Source organism: Phyllobates terribilis, unplaced genomic scaffold, assembly GCF_046119375.1.
Source record: "Phyllobates terribilis strain yellow unplaced genomic scaffold, ASM4611937v1 Scaffold_5__5_contigs__length_657084704, whole genome shotgun sequence".
Classification (NCBI taxonomy): domain Eukaryota; kingdom Metazoa; phylum Chordata; class Amphibia; order Anura; family Dendrobatidae; genus Phyllobates; species Phyllobates terribilis.
The window spans coordinates 655,128,437-655,151,761 of NW_027362765.1; the positions used below are offsets into that span (position 1 = coordinate 655,128,437).

The window sequence follows — 23,325 nt, forward strand, 5'->3', positions numbered from 1 at the left end:
ACAGGTATGTGCGCTGGTTACTCTGCTGCGCTTAAAATTTCTTTTTTGGTTTGCTACAATGCCTTTTCTGAAACGTTGTCTCCTTCTGCTGGAACACTGACTTCTTTCATTTAATGCCTGCAGACTATAAAAGAGAACCCAACCCAAAAAGTTTGGTTGATTAGTCTGTGGCATTCTGTTAAACTGTTGCTTATGGCGGTCTCTGTGAGCTTCTCAGCGACATTCAGCCAGCCAGGTATCCTGCCTGCAGTAGATGGAATGTGGCAATGGAACGCTGGCTGCGCGTGTCATAATAGGCTCTGAGCCTTTATATACCTGTGCACAGCAGCAGCCACCTTCAGTCTGCTGCTGGACAGCCAGCAGCAGCAGCAGCAGGAGAGGTATGTAATCAGGAGCCCTCCTGCTAAGGGTAGACAGCTGCTCGTTCCACCCCACCCCCCGCCTTAATTGGTTCTCCTCCCTTCCAACGGTGTTGAGGCGGGTGGGAACAGCAGGGGGTGAAGGTGCTGTGTTTAAAGAGGTGGAGTTATGCAGATCTAAAACGCGTGGATTGCAGCAGCAGCAAGCCGAAAAGTGCAGGCATGTAAGGGATCTAGAGGTTGACAACATGTCTTCTTAACGGGAGTCCAGGAGCTCATCTCCACAAATGGACTTTTCAGGATCCTTGGGTGGCTCCGTAGTTTGAAACCAATTCTCGTTATCGCTTCTCGGCCTTTTGGCTAAGATCAAGTGTAGTATCTGTTCTTATCAGTTTAATATCTGATACGTCCCCTATCTGGGGACCATATATTAAATGGATTTTTAGAACAGGGAGATGGAAAAAGAGCTTGCTCTGTCCACTCCACGCATTGACCTGGTATTGCAGTATCTCCAGGACCGGTGCACCCCTTCTTTAATGCAGTTTCTAAAATCAGAAAGAATTGAATTCAATGTTTTTTGTTCATTTTGCTTGTTTGTCGGATTTTGGGATGGACTCTTTGGCTTTGCTTTTCTTCTCCTCATTGGATTTTTCATGTTCAAAGTTGCAGAAGCCAGATTACAAGCTCATTTTGGTTCAACTTCAGCAACTGTGCATTGCATTGCCATGTAATGTGATGCAATGCTATCTTTCTAGCTCTCCCTTTTTACTTCCTTTTGGATATACAGACATATTAGGCAAGCATTTTGGAGCTTTCACCTAAATAACTACAGGTGGTGAGATAAGCTGCACAATATAATTGACCTTTCAGTATATTGTTGCACACACACCATCTATTTAGCAAATGCCCTTGTTATCAACAGCAGCCTTTTAAACTCACCTGAGCTAACAGGTATGTGCGCTGGTTACTCTGCTGCGCTTAAAATTTCTTTTTTGGTTTGCTACAATGCCTTTTCTGAAACGTTGTCTCCTTCTGCTGGAACACTGACTTCTTTCATTTAATGCCTGCAGACTATAAAAGAGAACCCAACCCAAAAAGTTTGGTTGATTAGTCTGTGGCATTCTGTTAAACTGTTGCTTATGGCGGTCTCTGTGAGCTTCTCAGCGACATTCAGCCAGCCAGGTATCCTGCCTGCAGTAGATGGAATGTGGCAATGGAACGCTGGCTGCGCGTGTCATAATAGGCTCTGAGCCTTTATATACCTGTGCACAGCAGCAGCCACCTTCAGTCTGCTGCTGGACAGCCAGCAGCAGCAGCAGCAGGAGAGGTATGTAATCAGGAGCCCTCCTGCTAAGGGTAGACAGCTGCTCGTTCCACCCCACCCCCCGCCTTAATTGGTTCTCCTCCCTTCCAACGGTGTTGAGGCGGGTGGGAACAGCAGGGGGTGAAGGTGCTGTGTTTAAAGAGGTGGAGTTATGCAGATCTAAAACGCGTGGATTGCAGCAGCAGCAAGCCGAAAAGTGCAGGCATGTAAGGGATCTAGAGGTTGACAACATGTCTTCTTAACGGGAGTCCAGGAGCTCATCTCCACAAATGGACTTTTCAGGATCCTTGGGTGGCTCCGTAGTTTGAAACCAATTCTCGTTATCGCTTCTCGGCCTTTTGGCTAAGATCAAGTGTAGTATCTGTTCTTATCAGTTTAATATCTGATACGTCCCCTATCTGGGGACCATATATTAAATGGATTTTTAGAACAGGGAGATGGAAAAAGAGCTTGCTCTGTCCACTCCACGCATTGACCTGGTATTGCAGTATCTCCAGGACCGGTGCACCCCTTCTTTAATGCAGTTTCTAAAATCAGAAAGAATTGAATTCAATGTTTTTTGTTCATTTTGCTTGTTTGTCGGATTTTGGGATGGACTCTTTGGCTTTGCTTTTCTTCTCCTCATTGGATTTTTCATGTTCAAAGTTGCAGAAGCCAGATTACAAGCTCATTTTGGTTCAACTTCAGCAACTGTGCATTGCATTGCCATTTAATGTGATGCAATGCTATCTTTCTAGCTCTCCCTTTTTACTTCCTTTTGGATAAACAGACATATTAGGCAAGCATTTTGGAGCTTTCACCTAAATAACTACAGGTGGTGAGATAAGCTGCACAATATAATTGACCTTTCAGTATATTGTTGCACACACACCATCTATTTAGCAAATGCCCTTGTTATCAACAGCAGCCTTTTAAACTCACCTGAGCTAACAGGTATGTGCGCTGGTTACTCTGCTGCGCTTAAAATTTCTTTTTTGGTTTGCTACAATGCCTTTTCTGAAACGTTGTCTCCTTCTGCTGGAACACTGACTTCTTTCATTTAATGCCTGCAGACTATAAAAGAGAACCCAACCCAAAAAGTTTGGTTGATTAGTCTGTGGCATTCTGTTAAACTGTTGCTTATGGCGGTCTCTGTGAGCTTCTCAGCGACATTCAGCCAGCCAGGTATCCTGCCTGCAGTAGATGGAATGTGGCAATGGAACGCTGGCTGCGCGTGTCATAATAGGCTCTGAACCTTTATATACCTCTGCACAGCAGCAGCCACCTTCAGTCTGCTGCTGGACAGCCAGCAGCAGCAGCAGCAGGAGAGGTATGTAATCAGGAGCCCTCCTGCTAAGGGTAGACAGCTGCTCGTTCCACCCCACCCCCCGCCTTAATTGGTTCTCCTCCCTTCCATCGGTGTTGAGGCGGGTGGGAACAGCAGGGGGTGAAGGTGCTGTGTTTAAAGAGGTGGAGTTATGCAGATCTAAAACGCGTGGATTGCAGCAGCAGCAAGCCGAAAAGTGCAGGCATGTAAGGGATCTAGAGGTTGACAACATGTCTTCTTAACGGGAGTCCAGGAGCTCATCTCCACAAATGGACTTTTCAGGATCCTTGGGTGGCTCCGTAGTTTGAAACCAATTCTGGTTATCGCTTCTCGGCCTTTTGGCTAAGATCAAGTGTAGTATCTGTTCTTATCAGTTTAATATCTGATACGTCCCCTATCTGGGGACCATATATTAAATGGATTTTTAGAACAGGGAGATGGAAAAAGAGCTTGCTCTGTCCACTCCACGCATTGACCTGGTATTGCAGTATCTCCAGGACCGGTGCACCCCTTCTTTAATGCAGTTTCTAAAATCAGAAAGAATTGAATTCAATGTTTTTTGTTCATTTTGCTTGTTTGTCGGATTTTGGGATGGACTCTTTGGCTTTGCTTTTCTTCTTCTCATTGGATTTTTCATGTTCAAAGTTGCAGAAGCCAGATTACAAGCTCATTTTGGTTCAACTTCAGCAACTGTGCATTGCATTGCCATGTAATGTGATGCAATGCTATCTTTCTAGCTCTCCCTTTTTACTTCCTTTTGGATAAACAGACATATTAGGCAAGCATTTTGGAGCTTTCACCTAAATAACTACAGGTGGTGAGATAAGCTGCACAATATAATTGACCTTTCAGTATATTGTTGCACACACACCATCTATTTAGCAAATGCCCTTGTTATCAACAGCAGCCTTTTAAACTCACCTGAGCTAACAGGTATGTGCGCTGGTTACTCTGCTGCGCTTAAAATTTCTTTTTTGGTTTGCTACAATGCCTTTTCTGAAACGTTGTCTCCTTCTGCTGGAACACTGACTTCTTTCATTTAATGCCTGCAGACTATAAAAGAGAACCCAACCCAAAAAGTTTGGTTGATTAGTCTGTGGCATTCTGTTAAACTGTTGCTTATGGCGGTCTCTGTGAGCTTCTCAGCGACATTCAGCCAGCCAGGTATCCTGCCTGCAGTAGATGGAATGTGGCAATGGAACGCTGGCTGCGCGTGTCATAATAGGCTCTGAGCCTTTATATACCTGTGCACAGCAGCAGCCACCTTCAGTCTGCTGCTGGACAGCCAGCAGCAGCAGCAGCAGGAGAGGTATGTAATCAGGAGCCCTCCTGCTAAGGGTAGACAGCTGCTCGTTCCACCCCACCCCCCGCCTTAATTGGTTCTCCTCCCTTCCAACGGTGTTGAGGCGGGTGGGAACAGCAGGGGGTGAAGGTGCTGTGTTTAAAGAGGTGGAGTTATGCAGATCTAAAACGCGTGGATTGCAGCAGCAGCAAGCCGAAAAGTGCAGGCATGTAAGGGATCTAGAGGTTGACAACATGTCTTCTTAACGGGAGTCCAGGAGCTCATCTCCACAAATGGACTTTTCAGGATCCTTGGGTGGCTCCGTAGTTTGAAACCAATTCTGGTTATCGCTTCTCGGCCTTTTGGCTAAGATCAAGTGTAGTATCTGTTCTTATCAGTTTAATATCTGATACGTCCCCTATCTGGGGACCATATATTAAATGGATTTTTAGAACAGGGAGATGGAAAAAGAGCTTGCTCTGTCCACTCCACGCATTGACCTGGTATTGCAGTATCTCCAGGACCGGTGCACCCCTTCTTTAATGCAGTTTCTAAAATCAGAAAGAATTGAATTCAATGTTTTTTGTTCATTTTGCTTGTTTGTCGGATTTTGGGATGGACTCTTTGGCTTTGCTTTTCTTCTCCTCATTGGATTTTTCATGTTCAAAGTTGCAGAAGCCAGATTACAAGCTCATTTTGGTTCAACTTCAGCAACTGTGCATTGCATTGCCATGTAATGTGATGCAATGCTATCTTTCTAGCTCTCCCTTTTTACTTCCTTTTGGATAAACAGACATATTAGGCAAGCATTTTGGAGCTTTCACCTAAATAACTACAGGTGGTGAGATAAGCTGCACAATATAATTGACCTTTCAGTATATTGTTGCACACACACCATCTATTTAGCAAATGCCCTTGTTATCAACAGCAGCCTTTTAAACTCACCTGAGCTAACAGGTATGTGCGCTGGTTACTCTGCTGCGCTTAAAATTTCTTTTTTGGTTTGCTACAATGCCTTTTCTGAAACGTTGTCTCCTTCTGCTGGAACACTGACTTCTTTCATTTAATGCCTGCAGACTATAAAAGAGAACCCAACCCAAAAAGTTTGGTTGATTAGTCTGTGGCATTCTGTTAAACTGTTGCTTATGGCGGTCTCTGTGAGCTTCTCAGCGACATTCAGCCAGCCAGGTATCCTGCCTGCAGTAGATGGAATGTGGCAATGGAACGCTGGCTGCGCGTGTCATAATAGGCTCTGAGCCTTTATATACCTGTGCACAGCAGCAGCCACCTTCAGTCTGCTGCTGGACAGCCAGCAGCAGCAGCAGCAGGAGAGGTATGCAATCAGGAGCCCTCCTGCTAAGGGTAGACAGCTGCTCGTTCCACCCCACCCCCCGCCTTAATTGGTTCTCCTCCCTTCCAACGGTGTTGAGGCGGGTGGGAACAGCAGGGGGTGAAGGTGCTGTGTTTAAAGAGGTGGAGTTATGCAGATCTAAAACGCGTGGATTGCAGCAGCAGCAAGCCGAAAAGTGCAGGCATGTAAGGGATCTAGAGGTTGACAACATGTCTTCTTAACGGGAGTCCAGGAGCTCATCTCCACAAATGGACTTTTCAGGATCCTTGGGTGGCTCCGTAGTTTGAAACCAATTCTCGTTATCGCTTCTCGGCCTTTTGGCTAAGATCAAGTGTAGTATCTGTTCTTATCAGTTTAATATCTGATACGTCCCCTATCTGGGGACCATATATTAAATGGATTTTTAGAACAGGGAGATGGAAAAAGAGCTTGCTCTGTCCACTCCACGCATTGACCTGGTATTGCAGTATCTCCAGGACCGGTGCACCCCTTCTTTAATGCAGTTTCTAAAATCAGAAAGAATTGAATTCAATGTTTTTTGTTCATTTTGCTTGTTTGTCGGATTTTGGGATGGACTCTTTGGCTTTGCTTTTCTTCTCCTCATTGGATTTTTCATGTTCAAAGTTGCAGAAGCCAGATTACAAGCTCATTTTGGTTCAACTTCAGCAACTGTGCATTGCATTGCCATGTAATGTGATGCAATGCTATCTTTCTAGCTCTCCCTTTTTACTTCCTTTTGGATAAACAGACATATTAGGCAAGCATTTTGGAGCTTTCACCTAAATAACTACAGGTGGTGAGATAAGCTGCACAATATAATTGACCTTTCAGTATATTGTTGCACACACACCATCTATTTAGCAAATGCCCTTGTTATCAACAGCAGCCTTTTAAACTCACCTGAGCTAACAGGTATGTGCGCTGGTTACTCTGCTGCGCTTAAAATTTCTTTTTTGGTTTGCTACAATGCCTTTTCTGAAACGTTGTCTCCTTCTGCTGGAACACTGACTTCTTTCATTTAATGCCTGCAGACTATAAAAGAGAACCCAACCCAAAAAGTTTGGTTGATTAGTCTGTGGCATTCTGTTAAACTGTTGCTTATGGCGGTCTCTGTGAGCTTCTCAGCGACATTCAGCCAGCCAGGTATCCTGCCTGCAGTAGATGGAATGTGGCAATGGAACGCTGGCTGCGCGTGTCATAATAGGCTCTGAGCCTTTATATACCTGTGCACAGCAGCAGCCACCTTCAGTCTGCTGCTGGACAGCCAGCAGCAGCAGCAGCAGGAGAGGTATGTAATCAGGAGCCCTCCTGCTAAGGGTAGACAGCTGCTCGTTCCACCCCACCCCCCGCCTTAATTGGTTCTCCTCCCTTCCAACGGTGTTGAGGCGGGTGGGAACAGCAGGGGGTGAAGGTGCTGTGTTTAAAGAGGTGGAGTTATGCAGATCTAAAACGCGTGGATTGCAGCAGCAGCAAGCCAAAAAGTGCAGGCATGTAAGGGATCTAGAGGTTGACAACATGTCTTCTTAACGGGAGTCCAGGAGCTCATCTCCACAAATGGACTTTTCAGGATCCTTGGGTGGCTCCGTAGTTTGAAACCAATTCTGGTTATCGCTTCTCGGCCTTTTGGCTAAGATCAAGTGTAGTATCTGTTCTTATCAGTTTAATATCTGATACGTCCCCTATCTGGGGACCATATATTAAATGGATTTTTAGAACAGGGAGATGGAAAAAGAGCTTGCTCTGTCCACTCCACGCATTGACCTGGTATTGCAGTATCTCCAGGACCGGTGCACCCCTTCTTTAATGCAGTTTCTAAAATCAGAAAGAATTGAATTCAATGTTTTTTGTTCATTTTGCTTGTTTGTCGGATTTTGGGATGGACTCTTTGGCTTTGCTTTTCTTCTCCTCATTGGATTTTTCATGTTCAAAGTTGCAGAAGCCAGATTACAAGCTCATTTTGGTTCAACTTCAGCAACTGTGCATTGCATTGCCATGTAATGTGATGCAATGCTATCTTTCTAGCTCTCCCTTTTTACTTCCTTTTGGATAAACAGACATATTAGGCAAGCATTTTGGAGCTTTCACCTAAATAACTACAGGTGGTGAGATAAGCTGCACAATATAATTGACCTTTCAGTATATTGTTGCACACACACCATCTATTTAGCAAATGCCCTTGTTATCAACAGCAGCCTTTTAAACTCACCTGAGCTAACAGGTATGTGCGCTGGTTACTCTGCTGCGCTTAAAATTTCTTTTTTGGTTTGCTACAATGCCTTTTCTGAAACGTTGTCTCCTTCTGCTGGAACACTGACTTCTTTCATTTAATGCCTGCAGACTATAAAAGAGAACCCAACCCAAAAAGTTTGGTTGATTAGTCTGTGGCATTCTGTTAAACTGTTGCTTATGGCGGTCTCTGTGAGCTTCTCAGCGACATTCAGCCAGCCAGGTATCCTGCCTGCAGTAGATGGAATGTGGCAATGGAACGCTGGCTGCGCGTGTCATAATAGGCTCTGAGCCTTTATATACCTGTGCACAGCAGCAGCCACCTTCAGTCTGCTGCTGGACAGCCAGCAGCAGCAGCAGCAGGAGAGGTATGTAATCAGGAGCCCTCCTGCTAAGGGTAGACAGCTGCTCGTTCCACCCCACCCCCCGCCTTAATTGGTTCTCCTCCCTTCCAACGGTGTTGAGGCGGGTGGGAACAGCAGGGGGTGAAGGTGCTGTGTTTAAAGAGGTGGAGTTATGCAGATCTAAAACGCGTGGATTGCAGCAGCAGCAAGCCGAAAAGTGCAGGCATGTAAGGGATCTAGAGGTTGACAACATGTCTTCTTAACGGGAGTCCAGGAGCTCATCTCCACAAATGGACTTTTCAGGATCCTTGGGTGGCTCCGTAGTTTGAAACCAATTCTCGTTATCGCTTCTCGGCCTTTTGGCTAAGATCAAGTGTAGTATCTGTTCTTATCAGTTTAATATCTGATACGTCCCCTATCTGGGGACCATATATTAAATGGATTTTTAGAACAGGGAGATGGAAAAAGAGCTTGCTCTGTCCACTCCACGCATTGACCTGGTATTGCAGTATCTCCAGGACCGGTGCACCCCTTCTTTAATGCAGTTTCTAAAATCAGAAAGAATTGAATTCAATGTTTTTTGTTCATTTTGCTTGTTTGTCGGATTTTGGGATGGACTCTTTGGCTTTGCTTTTCTTCTCCTCATTGGATTTTTCATGTTCAAAGTTGCAGAAGCCAGATTACAAGCTCATTTTGGTTCAACTTCAGCAACTGTGCATTGCATTGCCATGTAATGTGATGCAATGCTATCTTTCTAGCTCTCCCTTTTTACTTCCTTTTGGATAAACAGACATATTAGGCAAGCATTTTGGAGCTTTCACCTAAATAACTACAGGTGGTGAGATAAGCTGCACAATATAATTGACCTTTCAGTATATTGTTGCACACACACCATCTATTTAGCAAATGCCCTTGTTATCAACAGCAGCCTTTTAAACTCACCTGAGCTAACAGGTATGTGCGCTGGTTACTCTGCTGCGCTTAAAATTTCTTTTTTGGTTTGCTACAATGCCTTTTCTGAAACGTTGTCTCCTTCTGCTGGAACACTGACTTCTTTCATTTAATGCCTGCAGACTATAAAAGAGAACCCAACCCAAAAAGTTTGGTTGATTAGTCTGTGGCATTCTGTTAAACTGTTGCTTATGGCGGTCTCTGTGAGCTTCTCAGCGACATTCAGCCAGCCAGGTATCCTGCCTGCAGTAGATGGAATGTGGCAATGGAACGCTGGCTGCGCGTGTCATAATAGGCTCTGAGCCTTTATATACCTGTGCACAGCAGCAGCCACCTTCAGTCTGCTGCTGGACAGCCAGCAGCAGCAGCAGCAGCAGGAGAGGTATGTAATCAGGAGCCCTCCTGCTAAGGGTAGACAGCTGCTCGTTCCACCCCACCCCCCGCCTTAATTGGTTCTCCTCCCTTCCAACGGTGTTGAGGCGGGTGGGAACAGCAGGGGGTGAAGGTGCTGTGTTTAAAGAGGTGGAGTTATGCAGATCTAAAACGCGTGGATTGCAGCAGCAGCAAGCCAAAAAGTGCAGGCATGTAAGGGATCTAGAGGTTGACAACATGTCTTCTTAACGGGAGTCCAGGAGCTCATCTCCACAAATGGACTTTTCAGGATCCTTGGGTGGCTCCGTAGTTTGAAACCAATTCTGGTTATCGCTTCTCGGCCTTTTGGCTAAGATCAAGTGTAGTATCTGTTCTTATCAGTTTAATATCTGATACGTCCCCTATCTGGGGACCATATATTAAATGGATTTTTAGAACAGGGAGATGGAAAAAGAGCTTGCTCTGTCCACTCCACGCATTGACCTGGTATTGCAGTATCTCCAGGACCGGTGCACCCCTTCTTTAATGCAGTTTCTAAAATCAGAAAGAATTGAATTCAATGTTTTTTGTTCATTTTGCTTGTTTGTCGGATTTTGGGATGGACTCTTTGGCTTTGCTTTTCTTCTCCTCATTGGATTTTTCATGTTCAAAGTTGCAGAAGCCAGATTACAAGCTCATTTTGGTTCAACTTCAGCAACTGTGCATTGCATTGCCATGTAATGTGATGCAATGCTATCTTTCTAGCTCTCCCTTTTTACTTCCTTTTGGATAAACAGACATATTAGGCAAGCATTTTGGAGCTTTCACCTAAATAACTACAGGTGGTGAGATAAGCTGCACAATATAATTGACCTTTCAGTATATTGTTGCACACACACCATCTATTTAGCAAATGCCCTTGTTATCAACAGCAGCCTTTTAAACTCACCTGAGCTAACAGGTATGTGCGCTGGTTACTCTGCTGCGCTTAAAATTTCTTTTTTGGTTTGCTACAATGCCTTTTCTGAAACGTTGTCTCCTTCTGCTGGAACACTGACTTCTTTCATTTAATGCCTGCAGACTATAAAAGAGAACCCAACCCAAAAAGTTTGGTTGATTAGTCTGTGGCATTCTGTTAAACTGTTGCTTATGGCGGTCTCTGTGAGCTTCTCAGCGACATTCAGCCAGCCAGGTATCCTGCCTGCAGTAGATGGAATGTGGCAATGGAACGCTGGCTGCGCGTGTCATAATAGGCTCTGAGCCTTTATATACCTGTGCACAGCAGCAGCCACCTTCAGTCTGCTGCTGGACAGCCAGCAGCAGCAGCAGCAGGAGAGGTATGTAATCAGGAGCCCTCCTGCTAAGGGTAGACAGCTGCTCGTTCCACCCCACCCCCCGCCTTAATTGGTTCTCCTCCCTTCCAACGGTGTTGAGGCGGGTGGGAACAGCAGGGGGTGAAGGTGCTGTGTTTAAAGAGGTGGAGTTATGCAGATCTAAAACGCGTGGATTGCAGCAGCAGCAAGCCGAAAAGTGCAGGCATGTAAGGGATCTAGAGGTTGACAACATGTCTTCTTAACGGGAGTCCAGGAGCTCATCTCCACAAATGGACTTTTCAGGATCCTTGGGTGGCTCCGTAGTTTGAAACCAATTCTCGTTATCGCTTCTCGGCCTTTTGGCTAAGATCAAGTGTAGTATCTGTTCTTATCAGTTTAATATCTGATACGTCCCCTATCTGGGGACCATATATTAAATGGATTTTTAGAACAGGGAGATGGAAAAAGAGCTTGCTCTGTCCACTCCACGCATTGACCTGGTATTGCAGTATCTCCAGGACCGGTGCACCCCTTCTTTAATGCAGTTTCTAAAATCAGAAAGAATTGAATTCAATGTTTTTTGTTCATTTTGCTTGTTTGTCGGATTTTGGGATGGACTCTTTGGCTTTGCTTTTCTTCTCCTCATTGGATTTTTCATGTTCAAAGTTGCAGAAGCCAGATTACAAGCTCATTTTGGTTCAACTTCAGCAACTGTGCATTGCATTGCCATGTAATGTGATGCAATGCTATCTTTCTAGCTCTCCCTTTTTACTTCCTTTTGGATAAACAGACATATTAGGCAAGCATTTTGGAGCTTTCACCTAAATAACTACAGGTGGTGAGATAAGCTGCACAATATAATTGACCTTTCAGTATATTGTTGCACACACACCATCTATTTAGCAAATGCCCTTGTTATCAACAGCAGCCTTTTAAACTCACCTGAGCTAACAGGTATGTGCGCTGGTTACTCTGCTGCGCTTAAAATTTCTTTTTTGGTTTGCTACAATGCCTTTTCTGAAACGTTGTCTCCTTCTGCTGGAACACTGACTTCTTTCATTTAATGCCTGCAGACTATAAAAGAGAACCCAACCCAAAAAGTTTGGTTGATTAGTCTGTGGCATTCTGTTAAACTGTTGCTTATGGCGGTCTCTGTGAGCTTCTCAGCGACATTCAGCCAGCCAGGTATCCTGCCTGCAGTAGATGGAATGTGGCAATGGAACGCTGGCTGCGCGTGTCATAATAGGCTCTGAGCCTTTATATACCTGTGCACAGCAGCAGCCACCTTCAGTCTGCTGCTGGACAGCCAGCAGCAGCAGCAGCAGGAGAGGTATGTAATCAGGAGCCCTCCTGCTAAGGGTAGACAGCTGCTCGTTCCACCCCACCCCCCGCCTTAATTGGTTCTCCTCCCTTCCAACGGTGTTGAGGCGGGTGGGAACAGCAGGGGGTGAAGGTGCTGTGTTTAAAGAGGTGGAGTTATGCAGATCTAAAACGCGTGGATTGCAGCAGCAGCAAGCCAAAAAGTGCAGGCATGTAAGGGATCTAGAGGTTGACAACATGTCTTCTTAACGGGAGTCCAGGAGCTCATCTCCACAAATGGACTTTTCAGGATCCTTGGGTGGCTCCGTAGTTTGAAACCAATTCTGGTTATCGCTTCTCGGCCTTTTGGCTAAGATCAAGTGTAGTATCTGTTCTTATCAGTTTAATATCTGATACGTCCCCTATCTGGGGACCATATATTAAATGGATTTTTAGAACAGGGAGATGGAAAAAGAGCTTGCTCTGTCCACTCCACGCATTGACCTGGTATTGCAGTATCTCCAGGACCGGTGCACCCCTTCTTTAATGCAGTTTCTAAAATCAGAAAGAATTGAATTCAATGTTTTTTGTTCATTTTGCTTGTTTGTCGGATTTTGGGATGGACTCTTTGGCTTTGCTTTTCTTCTCCTCATTGGATTTTTCATGTTCAAAGTTGCAGAAGCCAGATTACAAGCTCATTTTGGTTCAACTTCAGCAACTGTGCATTGCATTGCCATGTAATGTGATGCAATGCTATCTTTCTAGCTCTCCCTTTTTACTTCCTTTTGGATAAACAGACATATTAGGCAAGCATTTTGGAGCTTTCACCTAAATAACTACAGGTGGTGAGATAAGCTGCACAATATAATTGACCTTTCAGTATATTGTTGCACACACACCATCTATTTAGCAAATGCCCTTGTTATCAACAGCAGCCTTTTAAACTCACCTGAGCTAACAGGTATGTGCGCTGGTTACTCTGCTGCGCTTAAAATTTCTTTTTTGGTTTGCTACAATGCCTTTTCTGAAACGTTGTCTCCTTCTGCTGGAACACTGACTTCTTTCATTTAATGCCTGCAGACTATAAAAGAGAACCCAACCCAAAAAGTTTGGTTGATTAGTCTGTGGCATTCTGTTAAACTGTTGCTTATGGCGGTCTCTGTGAGCTTCTCAGCGACATTCAGCCAGCCAGGTATCCTGCCTGCAGTAGATGGAATGTGGCAATGGAACGCTGGCTGCGCGTGTCATAATAGGCTCTGAGCCTTTATATACCTGTGCACAGCAGCAGCCACCTTCAGTCTGCTGCTGGACAGCCAGCAGCAGCAGCAGCAGGAGAGGTATGTAATCAGGAGCCCTCCTGCTAAGGGTAGACAGCTGCTCGTTCCACCCCACCCCCCGCCTTAATTGGTTCTCCTCCCTTCCAACGGTGTTGAGGCGGGTGGGAACAGCAGGGGGTGAAGGTGCTGTGTTTAAAGAGGTGGAGTTATGCAGATCTAAAACGCGTGGATTGCAGCAGCAGCAAGCCGAAAAGTGCAGGCATGTAAGGGATCTAGAGGTTGACAACATGTCTTCTTAACGGGAGTCCAGGAGCTCATCTCCACAAATGGACTTTTCAGGATCCTTGGGTGGCTCCGTAGTTTGAAACCAATTCTGGTTATCGCTTCTCGGCCTTTTGGCTAAGATCAAGTGTAGTATCTGTTCTTATCAGTTTAATATCTGATACGTCCCCTATCTGGGGACCATATATTAAATGGATTTTTAGAACAGGGAGATGGAAAAAGAGCTTGCTCTGTCCACTCCACGCATTGACCTGGTATTGCAGTATCTCCAGGACCGGTGCACCCCTTCTTTAATGCAGTTTCTAAAATCAGAAAGAATTGAATTCAATGTTTTTTGTTCATTTTGCTTGTTTGTCGGATTTTGGGATGGACTCTTTGGCTTTGCTTTTCTTCTCCTCATTGGATTTTTCATGTTCAAAGTTGCAGAAGCCAGATTACAAGCTCATTTTGGTTCAACTTCAGCAACTGTGCATTGCATTGCCATGTAATGTGATGCAATGCTATCTTTCTAGCTCTCCCTTTTTACTTCCTTTTGGATAAACAGACATATTAGGCAAGCATTTTGGAGCTTTCACCTAAATAACTACAGGTGGTGAGATAAGCTGCACAATATAATTGACCTTTCAGTATATTGTTGCACACACACCATCTATTTAGCAAATGGCCTTGTTATCAACAGCAGCCTTTTAAACTCACCTGAGCTAACAGGTATGTGCGCTGGTTACTCTGCTGCGCTTAAAATTTCTTTTTTGGTTTGCTACAATGCCTTTTCTGAAACGTTGTCTCCTTCTGCTGGAACACTGACTTCTTTCATTTAATGCCTGCAGACTATAAAAGAGAACCCAACCCAAAAAGTTTGGTTGATTAGTCTGTGGCATTCTGTTAAACTGTTGCTTATGGCGGTCTCTGTGAGCTTCTCAGCGACATTCAGCCAGCCAGGTATCCTGCCTGCAGTAGATGGAATGTGGCAATGGAACGCTGGCTGCGCGTGTCATAATAGGCTCTGAGCCTTTATATACCTGTGCACAGCAGCAGCCACCTTCAGTCTGCTGCTGGACAGCCAGCAGCAGCAGCAGCAGGAGAGGTATGTAATCAGGAGCCCTCCTGCTAAGGGTAGACAGCTGCTCGTTCCACCCCACCCCCCGCCTTAATTGGTTCTCCTCCCTTCCAACGGTGTTGAGGCGGGTGGGAACAGCAGGGGGTGAAGGTGCTGTGTTTAAAGAGGTGGAGTTATGCAGATCTAAAACGCGTGGATTGCAGCAGCAGCAAGCCGAAAAGTGCAGGCATGTAAGGGATCTAGAGGTTGACAACATGTCTTCTTAACGGGAGTCCAGGAGCTCATCTCCACAAATGGACTTTTCAGGATCCTTGGGTGGCTCCGTAGTTTGAAACCAATTCTGGTTATCGCTTCTCGGCCTTTTGGCTAAGATCAAGTGTAGTATCTGTTCTTATCAGTTTAATATCTGATACGTCCCCTATCTGGGGACCATATATTAAATGGATTTTTAGAACAAGGAGATGGAAAAAGAGCTTGCTCTGTCCACTCCACGCATTGACCTGGTATTGCAGTATCTCCAGGACCGGTGCACCCCTTCTTTAATGCAGTTTCTAAAATCAGAAAGAATTGAATTCAATGTTTTTTGTTCATTTTGCTTGTTTGTCGGATTTTGGGATGGACTCTTTGGCTTTGCTTTTCTTCTCCTCATTGGATTTTTCATGTTCAAAGTTGCAGAAGCCAGATTACAAGCTCATTTTGGTTCAACTTCAGCAACTGTGCATTGCATTGCCATGTAATGTGATGCAATGCTATCTTTCTAGCTCTCCCTTTTTACTTCCTTTTGGATAAACAGACATATTAGGCAAGCATTTTGGAGCTTTCACCTAAATAACTACAGGTGGTGAGATAAGCTGCACAATATAATTGACCTTTCAGTATATTGTTGCACACACACCATCTATTTAGCAAATGGCCTTGTTATCAACAGCAGCCTTTTAAACTCACCTGAGCTAACAGGTATGTGCGCTGGTTACTCTGCTGCGCTTAAAATTTCTTTTTTGGTTTGCTACAATGCCTTTTCTGAAACGTTGTCTCCTTCTGCTGGAACACTGACTTCTTTCATTTAATGCCTGCAGACTATAAAAGAGAACCCAACCCAAAAAGTTTGGTTGATTAGTCTGTGGCATTCTGTTAAACTGTTGCTTATGGCGGTCTCTGTGAGCTTCTCAGCGACATTCAGCCAGCCAGGTATCCTGCCTGCAGTAGATGGAATGTGGCAATGGAACGCTGGCTGCGCGTGTCATAATAGGCTCTGAGCCTTTATATACCTGTGCACAGCAGCAGCCACCTTCAGTCTGCTGCTGGACAGCCAGCAGCAGCAGCAGCAGGAGAGGTATGTAATCAGGAGCCCTCCTGCTAAGGGTAGACAGCTGCTCGTTCCACCCCACCCCCCGCCTTAATTGGTTCTCCTCCCTTCCAACGGTGTTGAGGCGGGTGGGAACAGCAGGGGGTGAAGGTGCTGTGTTTAAAGAGGTGGAGTTATGCAGATCTAAAACGCGTGGATTGCAGCAGCAGCAAGCCGAAAAGTGCAGGCATGTAAGGGATCTAGAGGTTGACAACATGTCTTCTTAACGGGAGTCCAGGAGCTCATCTCCACAAATGGACTTTTCAGGATCCTTGGGTGGCTCCGTAGTTTGAAACCAATTCTGGTTATCGCTTCTCGGCCTTTTGGCTAAGATCAAGTGTAGTATCTGTTCTTATCAGTTTAATATCTGATACGTCCCCTATCTGGGGACCATATATTAAATGGATTTTTAGAACAGGGAGATGGAAAAAGAGCTTGCTCTGTCCACTCCACGCATTGACCTGGTATTGCAGTATCTCCAGGACCGGTGCACCCCTTCTTTAATGCAGTTTCTAAAATCAGAAAGAATTGAATTCAATGTTTTTTGTTCATTTTGCTTGTTTGTCGGATTTTGGGATGGACTCTTTGGCTTTGCTTTTCTTCTCCTCATTGGATTTTTCATGTTCAAAGTTGCAGAAGCCAGATTACAAGCTCATTTTGGTTCAACTTCAGCAACTGTGCATTGCATTGCCATGTAATGTGATGCAATGCTATCTTTCTAGCTCTCCCTTTTTACTTCCTTTTGGATAAACAGACATATTAGGCAAGCATTTTGGAGCTTTCACCTAAATAACTACAGGTGGTGAGATAAGCTGCACAATATAATTGACCTTTCAGTATATTGTTGCACACACACCATCTATTTAGCAAATGCCCTTGTTATCAACAGCAGCCTTTTAAACTCACCTGAGCTAACAGGTATGTGCGCTGGTTACTCTGCTGCGCTTAAAATTTCTTTTTTGGTTTGCTACAATGCCTTTTCTGAAACGTTGTCTCCTTCTGCTGGAACACTGACTTCTTTCATTTAATGCCTGCAGACTATAAAAGAGAACCCAACCCAAAAAGTTTGGTTGATTAGTCTGTGGCATTCTGTTAAACTGTTGCTTATGGCGGTCTCTGTGAGCTTCTCAGCGACATTCAGCCAGCCAGGTATCCTGCCTGCAGTAGATGGAATGTGGCAATGGAACGCTGGCTGCGCGTGTCATAATAGGCTCTGAGCCTTTATATACCTGTGCACAGCAGCAGCCACCTTCAGTCTGCTGCTGGACAGCCAGCAGCAGCAGCAGCAGGAGAGGTATGTAATCAGGAGCCCTCCTGCTAAGGGTAGACAGCTGCTCGTTCCACCCCACCCCCCGCCTTAATTGGTTCTCCTCCCTTCCAACGGTGTTGAGGCGGGTGGGAACAGCAGGGGGTGAAGGTGCTGTGTTTAAAGAGGTGGAGTTATGCAGATCTAAAACGCGTGGATTGCAGCAGCAGCAAGCCGAAAAGTGCAGGCATGTAAGGGATCTAGAGGTTGACAACATGTCTTCTTAACGGGAGTCCAGGAGCTCATCTCCACAAATGGACTTTTCAGGATCCTTGGGTGGCTCCGTAGTTTGAAACCAATTCTGGTTATCGCTTCTCGGCCTTTTGGCTAAGATCAAGTGTAGTATCTGTTCTTATCAGTTTAATATCTGATACGTCCCCTATCTGGGGACCATATATTAAATGGATTTTTAGAACAGGGAGATGGAAAAAGAGCTTGCTCTGTCCACTCCACGCATTGACCTGGTATTGCAGTATCTCCAGGACCGGTGCACCCCTTCTTTAATGCAGTTTCTAAAATCAGAAAGAATTGAATTCAATGTTTTTTGTTCATTTTGCTTGTTTGTCGGATTTTGGGATGGACTCTTTGGCTTTGCTTTTCTTCTCCTCATTGGATTTTTCATGTTCAAAGTTGCAGAAGCCAGATTACAAGCTCATTTTGGTTCAACTTCAGCAACTGTGCATTGCATTGCCATGTAATGTGATGCAATGCTATCTTTCTAGCTCTCCCTTTTTACTTCCTTTTGGATAAACAGACATATTAGGCAAGCATTTTGGAGCTTTCACCTAAATAACTACAGGTGGTGAGATAAGCTGCACAATATAATTGACCTTTCAGTAAATTGTTGCACACACACCATCTATTTAGCAAATGCCCTTGTTATCAACAGCAGCCTTTTAAACTCACCTGAGCTAACAGGTATGTGCGCTGGTTACTCTGCTGCGCTTAAAATTTCTTTTTTGGTTTGCTACAATGCCTTTTCTGAAACGTTGTCTCCTTCTGCTGGAACACTGACTTCTTTCATTTAATGCCTGCAGACTATAAAAGAGAACCCAACCCAAAAAGTTTGGTTGATTAGTCTGTGGCATTCTGTTAAACTGTTGCTTATGGCGGTCTCTGTGAGCTTCTCAGCGACATTCAGCCAGCCAGGTATCCTGCCTGCAGAAGATGGAATGTGGCAATGGAACGCTGGCTGCGCGTGTCATAATAGGCTCTGAGCCTTTATATACCTGTGCACAGCAGCAGCCACCTTCAGTCTGCTGCTGGACAGCCAGCAGCAGCAGCAGCAGGAGAGGTATGTAATCAGGAGCCCTCCTGCTAAGGGTAGACAGCTGCTCGTTCCACCCCACCCCCCGCCTTAATTGGTTCTCCTCCCTTCCAACGGTGTTGAGGCGGGTGGGAACAGCAGGGGGTGAAGGTGCTGTGTTTAAAGAGGTGGAGTTATGCAGATCTAAAACGCGTGGATTGCAGCAGCAGCAAGCCGAAAAGTGCAGGCATGTAAGGGATCTAGAGGTTGACAACATGTCTTCTTAACGGGAGTCCAGGAGCTCATCTCCACAAATTGACTTTTCAGGATCCTTGGGTGGCTCCGTAGTTTGAAACCAATTCTGGTTATCGCTTCTCGGCCTTTTGGCTAAGATCAAGTGTAGTATCTGTTCTTATCAGTTTAATATCTGATACGTCCCCTATCTGGGGACCATATATTAAATGGATTTTTAGAACAGGGAGATGGAAAAAGAGCTTGCTCTGTCCACTCCACGCATTGACCTGGTATTGCAGTATCTCCAGGACCGGTGCACCCCTTCTTTAATGCAGTTTCTAAAATCAGAAAGAATTGAATTCAATGTTTTTTGTTCATTTTGCTTGTTTGTCGGATTTTGGGATGGACTCTTTGGCTTTGCTTTTCTTCTCCTCATTGGATTTTTCATGTTCAAAGTTGCAGAAGCCAGATTACAAGCTCATTTTGGTTCAACTTCAGCAACTGTGCATTGCATTGCCATGTAATGTGATGCAATGCTATCTTTCTAGCTCTCCCTTTTTACTTCCTTTTGGATAAACAGACATATTAGGCAAGCATTTTGGAGCTTTCACCTAAATAACTACAGGTGGTGAGATAAGCTGCACAATATAATTGACCTTTCAGTATATTGTTGCACACACACCATCTATTTAGCAAATGCCCTTGTTATCAACAGCAGCCTTTTAAACTCACCTGAGCTAACAGGTATGTGCGCTGGTTACTCTGCTGCGCTTAAAATTTCTTTTTTGGTTTGCTACAATGCCTTTTCTGAAACGTTGTCTCCTTCTGCTGGAACACTGACTTCTTTCATTTAATGCCTGCAGACTATAAAAGAGAACCCAACCCAAAAAGTTTGGTTGATTAGTCTGTGGCATTCTGTTAAACTGTTGCTTATGGCGGTCTCTGTGAGCTTCTCAGCGACATTCAGCCAGCCAGGTATCCTGCCTGCAGTAGATGGAATGTGGCAATGGAACGCTGGCTGCGCGTGTCATAATAGGCTCTGAGCCTTTATATACCTGTGCACAGCAGCAGCCACCTTCAGTCTGCTGCTGGACAGCCAGCAGCAGCAGCAGCAGGAGAGGTATGTAATCAGGAGCCCTCCTGCTAAGGGTAGACAGCTGCTCGTTCCACCCCACCCCCCGCCTTAATTGGTTCTCCTCCCTTCCAACGGTGTTGAGGCGGGTGGGAACAGCAGGGGGTGAAGGTGCTGTGTTTAAAGAGGTGGAGTTATGCAGATCTAAAACGCGTGGATTGCAGCAGCAGCAAGCCGAAAAGTGCAGGCATGTAAGGGATCTAGAGGTTGACAACATGTCTTCTTAACGGGAGTCCAGGAGCTCATCTCCACAAATGGACTTTTCAGGATCCTTGGGTGGCTCCGTAGTTTGAAACCAATTCTGGTTATCGCTTCTCGGCCTTTTGGCTAAGATCAAGTGTAGTATCTGTTCTTATCAGTTTAATATCTGATACGTCCCCTATCTGGGGACCATATATTAAATGGATTTTTAGAACAGGGAGATGGAAAAAGAGCTTGCTCTGTCCACTCCACGCATTGACCTGGTATTGCAGTATCTCCAGGACCGGTGCACCCCTTCTTTAATGCAGTTTCTAAAATCAGAAAGAATTGAATTCAATGTTTTTTGTTCATTTTGCTTGTTTGTCGGATTTTGGGATGGACTCTTTGGCTTTGCTTTTCTTCTCCTCATTGGATTTTTCATGTTCAAAGTTGCAGAAGCCAGATTACAAGCTCATTTTGGTTCAACTTCAGCAACTGTGCATTGCATTGCCATGTAATGTGATGCAATGCTATCTTTCTAGCTCTCCCTTTTTACTTCCTTTTGGATAAACAGACATATTAGGCAAGCATTTTGGAGCTTTCACCTAAATAACTACAGGTGGTGAGATAAGCTGCACAATATAATTGACCTTTCAGTATATTGTTGCACACACACCATCTATTTAGCAAATGCCCTTGTTATCAACAGCAGCCTTTTAAACTCACCTGAGCTAACAGGTATGTGCGCTGGTTACTCTGCTGCGCTTAAAATTTCTTTTTTGGTTTGCTACAATGCCTTTTCTGAAACGTTGTCTCCTTCTGCTGGAACACTGACTTCTTTCATTTAATGCCTGCAGACTATAAAAGAGAACCCAACCCAAAAAGTTTGGTTGATTAGTCTGTGGCATTCTGTTAAACTGTTGCTTATGGCGGTCTCTGTGAGCTTCTCAGCGACATTCAGCCAGCCAGGTATCCTGCCTGCAGTAGATGGAATGTGGCAATGGAACGCTGGCTGCGCGTGTCATAATAGGCTCTGAGCCTTTATATACCTGTGCACAGCAGCAGCCACCTTCAGTCTGCTGCTGGACAGCCAGCAGCAGCAGCAGCAGCAGGAGAGGTATGTAATCAGGAGCCCTCCTGCTAAGGGTAGACAGCTGCTCGTTCCACCCCACCCCCCGCCTTAATTGGTTCTCCTCCCTTCCAACGGTGTTGAGGCGGGTGGGAACAGCAGGGGGTGAAGGTGCTGTGTTTAAAGAGGTGGAGTTATGCAGATCTAAAACGCGTGGATTGCAGCAGCAGCAAGCCGAAAAGTGCAGGCATGTAAGGGATCTAGAGGTTGACAACATGTCTTCTTAACGGGAGTCCAGGAGCTCATCTCCACAAATGGACTTTTCAGGATCCTTGGGTGGCTCCGTAGTTTGAAACCAATTCTGGTTATCGCTTCTCGGCCTTTTGGCTAAGATCAAGTGTAGTATCTGTTCTTATCAGTTTAATATCTGATACGTCCCCTATCTGGGGACCATATATTAAATGGATTTTTAGAACAGGGAGATGGAAAAAGAGCTTGCTCTGTCCACTCCACGCATTGACCTGGTATTGCAGTATCTCCAGGACCGGTGCACCCCTTCTTTAATGCAGTTTCTAAAATCAGAAAGAATTGAATTCAATGTTTTTTGTTCATTTTGCTTGTTTGTCGGATTTTGGGATGGACTCTTTGGCTTTGCTTTTCTTCTCCTCATTGGATTTTTCATGTTCAAAGTTGCAGAAGCCAGATTACAAGCTCATTTTGGTTCAACTTCAGCAACTGTGCATTGCATTGCCATGTAATGTGATGCAATGCTATCTTTCTAGCTCTCCCTTTTTACTTCCTTTTGGATAAACAGACATATTAGGCAAGCATTTTGGAGCTTTCACCTAAATAACTACAGGTGGTGAGATAAGCTGCACAATATAATTGACCTTTCAGTATATTGTTGCACACACACCATCTATTTAGCAAATGCCCTTGTTATCAACAGCAGCCTTTTAAACTCACCTGAGCTAACAGGTATGTGCGCTGGTTACTCTGCTGCGCTTAAAATTTCTTTTTTGGTTTGCTACAATGCCTTTTCTGAAACGTTGTCTCCTTCTGCTGGAACACTGACTTCTTTCATTTAATGCCTGCAGACTATAAAAGAGAACCCAACCCAAAAAGTTTGGTTGATTAGTCTGTGGCATTCTGTTAAACTGTTGCTTATGGCGGTCTCTGTGAGCTTCTCAGCGACATTCAGCCAGCCAGGTATCCTGCCTGCAGTAGATGGAATGTGGCAATAGAACGCTGGCTGCGCGTGTCATAATAGGCTCTGAGCCTTTATATACCTGTGCACAGCAGCAGCCACCTTCAGTCTGCTGCTGGACAGCCAGCAGCAGCAGCAGCAGCAGGAGAGGTATGTAATCAGGAGCCCTCCTGCTAAGGGTAGACAGCTGCTCGTTCCACCCCACCCCCCGCCTTAATTGGTTCTCCTCCCTTCCAACGGTGTTGAGGCGGGTGGGAACAGCAGGGGGTGAAGGTGCTGTGTTTAAAGAGGTGGAGTTATGCAGATCTAAAACGCGTGGATTGCAGCAGCAGCAAGCCGAAAAGTGCAGGCATGTAAGGGATCTAGAGGTTGACAACATGTCTTCTTAACGGGAGTCCAGGAGCTCATCTCCACAAATGGACTTTTCAGGATCCTTGGGTGGCTCCGTAGTTTGAAACCAATTCTGGTTATCGCTTCTCGGCCTTTTGGCTAAGATCAAGTGTAGTATCTGTTCTTATCAGTTTAATATCTGATACGTCCCCTATCTGGGGACCATATATTAAATGGATTTTTAGAACAGGGAGATGGAAAAAGAGCTTGCTCTGTCCACTCCACGCATTGACCTGGTATTGCAGTATCTCCAGGACCGGTGCACCCCTTCTTTAATGCAGTTTCTAAAATCAGAAAGAATTGAATTCAATGTTTTTTGTTCATTTTGCTTGTTTGTCGGATTTTGGGATGGACTCTTTGGCTTTGCTTTTCTTCTCCTCATTGGATTTTTCATGTTCAAAGTTGCAGAAGCCAGATTACAAGCTCATTTTGGTTCAACTTCAGCAACTGTGCATTGCATTGCCATGTAATGTGATGCAATGCTATCTTTCTAG

General features: G+C 45.0%; 18 non-coding genes across 18 annotated transcripts; all 18 read left to right on the top strand.

Annotated features, from left to right (window-relative positions):
- Positions 1-699: 699 nt before the first annotated feature.
- Positions 700-890, top strand: LOC141149151 (U2 spliceosomal RNA). Its single transcript, XR_012245460.1, has one exon. It is a non-coding gene; the product is annotated as a U2 spliceosomal RNA (small nuclear RNA).
- Positions 891-2,005: 1,115 nt separating this feature from the next.
- LOC141149152 (U2 spliceosomal RNA) lies at positions 2,006-2,196 on the top strand. Its single transcript, XR_012245461.1, has one exon. It is a non-coding gene; the product is annotated as a U2 spliceosomal RNA (small nuclear RNA).
- A 1,115-nt stretch (positions 2,197-3,311) lies between these two features.
- On the top strand, positions 3,312-3,502 carry LOC141149153 (U2 spliceosomal RNA). Its single transcript, XR_012245462.1, has one exon. It is a non-coding gene; the product is annotated as a U2 spliceosomal RNA (small nuclear RNA).
- Positions 3,503-4,617: 1,115 nt separating this feature from the next.
- LOC141149154 (U2 spliceosomal RNA) lies at positions 4,618-4,808 on the top strand. Its single transcript, XR_012245463.1, has one exon. It is a non-coding gene; the product is annotated as a U2 spliceosomal RNA (small nuclear RNA).
- Positions 4,809-5,923: 1,115 nt separating this feature from the next.
- LOC141149155 (U2 spliceosomal RNA) lies at positions 5,924-6,114 on the top strand. The gene has a single exon (XR_012245464.1). It is a non-coding gene; the product is annotated as a U2 spliceosomal RNA (small nuclear RNA).
- A 1,115-nt stretch (positions 6,115-7,229) lies between these two features.
- On the top strand, positions 7,230-7,420 carry LOC141149157 (U2 spliceosomal RNA). Its single transcript, XR_012245466.1, has one exon. It is a non-coding gene; the product is annotated as a U2 spliceosomal RNA (small nuclear RNA).
- A 1,115-nt stretch (positions 7,421-8,535) lies between these two features.
- LOC141149158 (U2 spliceosomal RNA) lies at positions 8,536-8,726 on the top strand. The gene has a single exon (XR_012245467.1). It is a non-coding gene; the product is annotated as a U2 spliceosomal RNA (small nuclear RNA).
- A 1,118-nt stretch (positions 8,727-9,844) lies between these two features.
- On the top strand, positions 9,845-10,035 carry LOC141149159 (U2 spliceosomal RNA). Its single transcript, XR_012245468.1, has one exon. It is a non-coding gene; the product is annotated as a U2 spliceosomal RNA (small nuclear RNA).
- Positions 10,036-11,150: 1,115 nt separating this feature from the next.
- On the top strand, positions 11,151-11,341 carry LOC141149160 (U2 spliceosomal RNA). Its single transcript, XR_012245469.1, has one exon. It is a non-coding gene; the product is annotated as a U2 spliceosomal RNA (small nuclear RNA).
- A 1,115-nt stretch (positions 11,342-12,456) lies between these two features.
- LOC141149161 (U2 spliceosomal RNA) lies at positions 12,457-12,647 on the top strand. The gene has a single exon (XR_012245470.1). It is a non-coding gene; the product is annotated as a U2 spliceosomal RNA (small nuclear RNA).
- A 1,115-nt stretch (positions 12,648-13,762) lies between these two features.
- Positions 13,763-13,953, top strand: LOC141149162 (U2 spliceosomal RNA). The gene has a single exon (XR_012245471.1). It is a non-coding gene; the product is annotated as a U2 spliceosomal RNA (small nuclear RNA).
- Positions 13,954-15,068: 1,115 nt separating this feature from the next.
- Positions 15,069-15,259, top strand: LOC141274330 (U2 spliceosomal RNA). Its single transcript, XR_012322611.1, has one exon. It is a non-coding gene; the product is annotated as a U2 spliceosomal RNA (small nuclear RNA).
- Positions 15,260-16,374: 1,115 nt separating this feature from the next.
- LOC141149163 (U2 spliceosomal RNA) lies at positions 16,375-16,565 on the top strand. The gene has a single exon (XR_012245472.1). It is a non-coding gene; the product is annotated as a U2 spliceosomal RNA (small nuclear RNA).
- Positions 16,566-17,680: 1,115 nt separating this feature from the next.
- Positions 17,681-17,871, top strand: LOC141149164 (U2 spliceosomal RNA). The gene has a single exon (XR_012245473.1). It is a non-coding gene; the product is annotated as a U2 spliceosomal RNA (small nuclear RNA).
- Positions 17,872-18,986: 1,115 nt separating this feature from the next.
- Positions 18,987-19,177, top strand: LOC141149165 (U2 spliceosomal RNA). The gene has a single exon (XR_012245474.1). It is a non-coding gene; the product is annotated as a U2 spliceosomal RNA (small nuclear RNA).
- A 1,115-nt stretch (positions 19,178-20,292) lies between these two features.
- Positions 20,293-20,483, top strand: LOC141149167 (U2 spliceosomal RNA). Its single transcript, XR_012245475.1, has one exon. It is a non-coding gene; the product is annotated as a U2 spliceosomal RNA (small nuclear RNA).
- Positions 20,484-21,601: 1,118 nt separating this feature from the next.
- Positions 21,602-21,792, top strand: LOC141149169 (U2 spliceosomal RNA). The gene has a single exon (XR_012245477.1). It is a non-coding gene; the product is annotated as a U2 spliceosomal RNA (small nuclear RNA).
- Positions 21,793-22,910: 1,118 nt separating this feature from the next.
- On the top strand, positions 22,911-23,101 carry LOC141149170 (U2 spliceosomal RNA). The gene has a single exon (XR_012245478.1). It is a non-coding gene; the product is annotated as a U2 spliceosomal RNA (small nuclear RNA).
- The last annotated feature ends 224 nt before the right edge of the window (positions 23,102-23,325 follow it).